Raw genomic sequence first — 7,616 nt, 5'->3', positions numbered from 1 at the left:
AATTGCTTATCTTGTCATAAAACGAAAATATCATTCAACCATAATTAATCATTCTTATTTACAATTCATTGGATAAATAAACACCATGAAAAATTAAACGATTAAAATATCTCATTTTTTATTAAATTAATATTAATCAGTTAAATAAAAACTTGAAAAGTTTTTGAAAATATTTTTTTTTTAATAATTGAAGAAGGGAGATTCGAATCATATTCTTTAGGCAGAAGGGTAATACATCAACCAATGAGTTAAATGCTTGGATGTAAAATAAAGTTAATTATAAAAATAATAAAAATAAACACAAGGTAATTACATGTCAAATTTTAAATTTCAAGAGATAAATTTATTTTACCTCAAATCGGAAAGAATTTTTCTACAAGTTACCCTAATTTATTTCATTTTCTTCAATTTTCCTACTTCTTTATCTTTCTTGTCCCACACTCTAGGATACTCTAACTAGTTACTTCCCCTTTGGTTGATACTTTTTTATATTTTTAATTTCATTATTTATTTATTTTTATAAAAAATAAAAAAAATCAACTAAATGAATTTAAATAGAATTAAATTCAATTTCCAGAATTGGGTAAAATGGATCAGTGTAGATTTTATGTTGACCTTAATATTGGACTAGCTAGCTAGTTAAAATTTGTTCTTCGAAAGATAGGATTTTTGCCGAGTCCTCACGCCTCAGACTTACAAGGAAAAGCATTTCTTACCTTTCTCCGTTTCTCGCTCCCTCGAATGGGTGACGTACCTGTTAGGTGTACGCAGGTGGATACTCCTTCCTGTTCAACGATTTCCTTTAATTAATTAATTTTCCAAAAATAAATTACTTACTCATTCTCACCATTAAATTAAAAAGCATATATTCTGAAAAGTAATTTTATTACTTCTTGCTATTACATAATTAATTTCCTGAAAAGTAAAAACTGATAAAACAATAAAAAAGAAAAAGTGAAAAAGGACTTATTTGAATTTAATTTATTAATTTTATATTTTTAGAGTAATATAATGGGCGACAATCGACAATGAGCCGTCTTTTCGTGGACAATACGCGGAAATAGAAAAAGAAATGGTGCCCTTTTGAGAAATCAAAGTTTATAGGCAGCATAGAGAATTTGCTAGCAATGGTTTGAGCCCTTAATTTTGAAATTTGAAAATTGAACACGGCCGAAAACATTGATGTTTCAAGAGCCGGCGGAGAAGGCCGTACTTCGATCCAACATTGAGTGGACCGTTGACATTTTGAGTTTCCTTATTTATGGTTTTGTTAATTTCGCACTGTTAAACATTTTCCTTTTCTCACTATTTATTTATTTATTATTATTATTATTGGATCATCTGTTTAGAACGAAAAGTTACAACCCATGACCAAATTTTACATTTAAAATCTAATGGAAGGTAAATAAGAATTGATAAATGGATAAGATTGAAGTCTGATTTTGATTTTTGTATTGTATTATTACATTGACCACATAAAAAAAAGTACCTTACTTTTAGTTTGCACTTGTTTCTTCTTTTTTTGGTCCATTGCAATTATCCATTTAACCGAGTATTTCCAAAATTTATTGACCGAAACCTTTTATGGTTCTTAGCGGTTGGAAGGTACTCTTGGATGTATCTCCTCTTCTTTTTTTTTCATCTGATAAACTTCTATTTTCGCCAAAATAATATTTTGTCATAGGTTTTTAATGCCAATTACTTATCAAAATAATGTGAAAAGTGACAAATTAAATTAGATATAGTCAGAAAGATGATATCAAGGTAGATGTCAAAATCAAAAGTTGAACCAACTCTAACTTAAAAAAAAATGAAAAAGGAAAAAGAACAATGATGGTAAAATATAGGTAACGGTAATCTTTTATAAAAACAAAAATTGTACAAATAATCTTAATCCCTAATGCAGACATCTGATGGGTTTGAACAAGCCCAAAGTTTGATTTTCAGCAAACCCAACCCCAGTCTCCACAGGGAAGAATTCAGGCTGTTGGACTAGAACAAGCCCAACCAGGCAAAAAGTGATGAATGCAATTGGAAAATAGGATTTGCCCCAAGGAGAAGTGAGGAATTTGCCTAGAGAGTAATTGACAAAGGGGGATTTTTATTCTTCAAAGAACTTATTTTTTTGTATAATTTATATGATAAGGATGAAGTATGTACAATTTAGATAAAGATGATTAGCCCAAATTGTAGCCTTCTTATATAAACAACTAACAATTATTAAAAAATTTAAATATGTTAATATTTTTTTTTGGGAAGTAAACTTTTAAATCATGACTACCATTTACTCATTTGTGATCAATCATTGTTCTTAATAAATTAAACAAGTCACAAAGTCGTACACAACAGGATTGTCCGGCAAATGGGTTGTGGAACAAACCACACTTACGACAAAAATCACAAAACCCGCCAAACACCCAACCGCACACATCCCTATGAACCCCGTAGCTCAGTCTTTGGTCATTTAATCCCGATTCCAGTTCAGATTCTCTTCATTGAAATTCTCAATCCCACCCTCTTCGCATTCCTCTTCCTATTTGTGATTGTGAAAGTGAAAATTCGATAAATGCCACTATTTATTCCTCGTTCTCTCTACCAGTTTTTTCGTTGATCGTTGCCACATTGCTATTCAGACTCATCAGTTCCTCATTTTCTTTTTTTATTTCGAGTTTTTGCTTGGAGGAAGATCACTGGGATTTTGGATGTACTTGTTTTCAATTATTGCTCATTGTTATGCAATGATCATAACGTATGAAGTTTGAGGTTTTCTTTTGGTGGGTTCATCTGGGTGTCTAGTATTTTAATGGTTTCTTCCTTTCTCATTGTCATATATTAGTTCACCCATTGAAAATTCTCGACCTTTTAAGGTTTTCCTAGGTGGGTTCACGTTCATTTTTGTATTTTTGTGCTCTAATCAAATTCGTGCATTCACATCGTAAAGTCTCGATTTTCTTGAATCTGCGAACATTTTGGAGTTGTGAAGACAATGAGAAGATCTATGAAACAATTGAATCTAGGCATGTTATAGTTGGTACAATGGGATTGCCTATGTTCTTTGTGATCTGCATTCTCCATTCCTTGATTGCAATAAGGAGTGGATCTTTGATAATGTTCTATCTCAACGAGATCTATATTTTTACTCATGGTGTTGAAACAGCTCAAAACCTTTCAGGGTCAACCCCACATGATAAATTGCTAATTCAGACATCCAATTCTTTTGTTGGTTTAATTGTTTCTCTTTGCAGTTGGGTTCTTGGTGTTCATGGTAGCGTTTATCAAGGATAAAGAGTTCCAGAGCTTTTTCGCCAAAGGTTGTTACTTCTTCACTTATCAATGTCTCTTTGGAGGGTTAATTTTGAGAGGAGGTCAGAGGATTTATCTTGGGATTGGCCGAGACAAGTAGTTGGTGATTTTGTGCTGGCTCTTTCTTGGGTGTTCTTTTTATTGTATACTTGGACAGAGAAATATGATTAGCTTGAATTTGAGCGCAAATGAATTTAAGTGGGTAGTGACAGAAGACAATGTGACATTACTGAATAGAGTTGTTGGTTTTAATTTGGATGTCTTCATGAAGGCTGGGACCAAATCATAAAAGATTTCATGTTGCTTGACGCAGGGTGTTTGAAAAGGTGCACTTTCTTGCAAGATGGGAGATGAATATTCAAAAGGAGAGGTTGTAGCATCTATGCATATGGATATTGAGGTTACTACTAGACTTGTTAAAATGGGTCGATCCGATTTTTTATTAAATATAGGGTGGGTTGGGTTGAAAAATTTTGATCTATATTTGAATCGGGCTTTAATGGGCCAACTCACCAAATCAGTGGATTGATGTGGGCTGAGGTAGGGCCAGCTCTATGGGTCAAAAAAATAATTTTAATTAATTTAATAATTTTATATATTTAATTATAAAAAATTAATAATTTGTATCAATAATATTGTTTATTTTATATATTTCAATGTCTTTAATCTTCACTTGTCAAATTAAAAATTTTAATTTAGATTAAAACTTATTATCTTTTTTTCTTTTATGGTAATGAATATTAGATGATAAATTGATAATAATTCAGACCTTGAGACATCATTACTGTCTAAACAAGATTTAAATGTACTTGAGAATGAATATTGAAGAGGATATAAATGAGTCTTGAAATTTCTATTATTTGGTTATATACTTATGTTTATGAGATAGTAGTTTGTGTTAAAGATTTAAACTTTATTATATAATTTATTTATTTTTTATAGTTGGTGTAATTTATTTATTTGTAACATATTTTTATTATTCAATTTATGAATTAAATCATAGAACAATTTTATTAATAAAAAATTTATCAAGTAGAATTATAAAAATTAATTTTTTTTTAAACAAATAAAAATGGACTGACCTAACCCAACCCATGGGTTAACAAGGGATGGACTGGGTTGAGGTTTTGATGGTCCATATAAAAAATGGGTTAGCCCGACCCAACTCATATTTTTTTAACCCACAAGGGCTGAGGCAAGGTTGGACCGAGCCAGCCCATATTGACAGCTCTAATTACTATGTTTTCAAAAAGCCTGTTTATTGTTGTGGTAAGAACTGGATGCCTTTGTACTTGTCTATTTGCAATCACTTTATAATTGTGCTATGGTGCTTACTTATCAATGCATCTTGCCTAAGGCAAAATTTTGACAAACACATTCTCATAGGTATCTCATAAACTTAATACGATGGTCATAAATGTTAATTTGGAATGGGTTTAGAAGTTGCGAGTGCTTGAGATGATTTACATGTAATTTGAATAAACCTTTCCTAGAATGGAAATGTTCTCCATTGACCTTAATTTTTTTCCTCCTTTTTTCCCAACCCCACTCTTTAGTTGACTTTTTATTTGTTCTTTGAATAGATTGATAGCCAACTCAGTTTGTTCTGCAATCCACTTGGTTACAGTTACATATCATCAAGGTTCATTCGTTGCTGTTGTTGTTCTGACATGCACGGGGCCTAATTTAAGATATTGGGTTTGATCACTTTTTAGACGAAGTGGAATTGTAGAATATACGGGTCAATTTAGACTAAGCAATTATTTGTGTGTAGAGGGTTCTTTAGGTAGGGAGACAAGATGTGTTGCAATGAGTGAATTTAAATACATTAAAGGCGACAGAGAGGAAAACTAGAGTAGTTCTTGAAGCATGAGTGCTTTGGTGGCAAGTGGTGAGAGATAAGAAAAGGTGGAAGTAATGACAGACTATGGTAAATGGGAAGGATTGAATAGAAAGAATGTTTGGAGGAGTCTTAAGAAAGTTTTTTAGATAATCTTTTTTGGGTTTTTGATAATTTTTGATTGCCTCCCAACCTCTAAGGCCCTTATATTTATATTGAACATGAGCACTTTCTTAAGACAAGATAAGAGAACATGTTTAATAATAGGAGAACGTATTTGTCATGGAAAAGTAATTGAAGAACGATTTATAAGATATTAAAAAAATGACCACGTAGTTAAATACTAGGTATAAGTTTTGGATAATGGAGTAGTAACACTTAATAGTGCACCACGTGTATGCTTAAGGAGCAAAGAAAGAAAAGGGGTAAAGCACATGTGCTTCAAGGAAAGGTTAAGAGGAAGCCCTCTTACTATCTCTATATCTGAGCCACCAAACCAAGTTCCTAACCCAAATGTAAAGAAAACTTATGAACCCTACCACTTATTTTGAGTTACTTTCACTTCTCAGTGCAAATAGCTATTTCATGCTTGTTCCTCGATGTTTCTGCGTTGGTAATGCCTTTGGGCTCTTTCGCACTGGGAATGCTCTTGGGCACTTCCACGCTTGGAACACTCTTGAGTGTTTCCACACTTGAAATGCCCTAGATGCTTCCTCATTTAGAATGCCGCTAGGCGCTTTTAAGCTTAGAACACCTCTGGGTGCTTCTTTCTTATGAGGAGATGATAAGCCACATAAGCTTCAATAACATGGAAGTAAATCTAATTTTGAATAGGTCTTATCTTGAAATTCCCCATGACTTGTCCCATAGTTTTAATCTTTTTATTATCGAAGGAAGCAATGGTCATAGGATGAAGCAAACACCTTAAATCTATATTCATAGCCTTTAGAGTAGATAGTGGCATAAGGTTTACCGAGGAACTGTCATCAATGAATATCCTTCACAGTGGGTATCTATTGACATTGCTATCCACATAGAGTGCTTGTTGTGATAGGATGTAATGTACACATGACTGCTTTTATGAATACTATGTCGTTATCATATCCACATGCCATCTTCTTCACAAGTTGTCCTACTAAGCTGTATTCCCCATTCTACAAACTAGCTATTTGTACTAACATTATGGTTACCTTTTTCCTTGATTCTTTTGAGAAGCCAAGTTGATCAAATAAGTGTCTACATCTAGGTGTCTTCATGAGTGAGTGGGCAATAGAAGAGGTAACCATAGCAGTTGCACGCGTATTTTCTTCTTGACTGGAAAAAGGGGTAGATTTTTCTTGAATACTGATCACTGCACTTACATGTCCTCAAGCATTTTGATGAGTAGGGAATGGATTATTTTGAATTTTGTTATTTCCAATCAAGACATTTCTTGTTTGTGTTCTTTTGTGAAATATCTTACATATGTTCCTACATTCAGCAAATGGATGACCCACCATGCGATGGTGATCGTAATACCATAGATTGGACTTCTCTTCTAATGGTGGTGGACTCGATACGTAAAGAAAATTTATTTGTCCATCTTTAATTCATTCTTGAAGGAGTGCCCTTACTCTGTCTAGTGGAGCTAAAAATGGAAAGGGTGTAACGATCTCTTAATCTTGTCTTTTCTTAAAGTTGTCCCATTTTGGCTTAGGTTCTCTCGAGGGCCTCTTTTTTCTTTACCTCACCCTTGAATTGCATTCACAGTAATGATGTTCCTCTTACTGAAACAATGGGCTCTTTTTTGCCTAAAGATCGTATTATTGGTCCGTCGTATAGTTTCAATTAAAATGGTAAAAGTATGAAAAGGTAAGTTACCCAAATGCACCCTATATTTTATCGAACATACCTTGGATGCATACTTTTACCAGCTTTTTTTCATCATGAGAATCTTTTATATCTAATACGCGTTCTCTAAATTGCTAGATGTACTCTATAAGATCTTTTCTTACCTTATGATGTTCTCTCCCCAAGTTAATAAAAGTCACTTTCTTTTAGGTAGAAAAGAATTTTTCTTCAAATATCCTACACATCTGGTTCCAAAAGTCAACTAAGCCTAGAGTGAGATTAACATACCAGATGTATGCTTTCTCAATAAGGGACTTAAAGAACTCATTTAACTTTAAATCGTCTTCCAAGCTTCTAATTCCCAAGGTTTCTACAATCTTCATGACATATTCTTGAGCATCACCAGTCTTGCCATTGAATTATTTGAATTTTAAGCTAGTGTAATCTTTAAGGTATGGCTTAGCAGCTACCTTAGAAAGATAAGGTAGTTTCAAGTCAAACTTTGAGAAGTTGAGACTCTTGTTCTTCTGATCAAGCAACTTCTCCAACTCCTCTTTTATGACAAAACTCTCAACACTAGTGGAAGGAGTTACTGTAACGGGATTACCTACAATAGAGGGATTGGTGGTATAAAAGAGTGGGT

General features: G+C 33.0%; 1 pseudogene; it reads left to right on the top strand.

The window, feature by feature from the left end:
* Window positions 1–3,036: 3,036 nt before the first annotated feature.
* LOC110426021 (uncharacterized) lies at window positions 3,037–3,710 on the top strand (annotated as a pseudogene).
* Window positions 3,711–7,616: the final 3,906 nt, after the last annotated feature.

The sequence above is a fragment of the Theobroma umbraticum genome, unplaced genomic scaffold (genome assembly GCF_002168275.2).
Source record: "Theobroma umbraticum cultivar Fairchild unplaced genomic scaffold, ASM216827v3 scaffold_30.0, whole genome shotgun sequence".
Classification (NCBI taxonomy): domain Eukaryota; kingdom Viridiplantae; phylum Streptophyta; class Magnoliopsida; order Malvales; family Malvaceae; genus Theobroma; species Theobroma umbraticum.
This window is presented reverse-complemented; position numbering and strand designations above follow the sequence as displayed.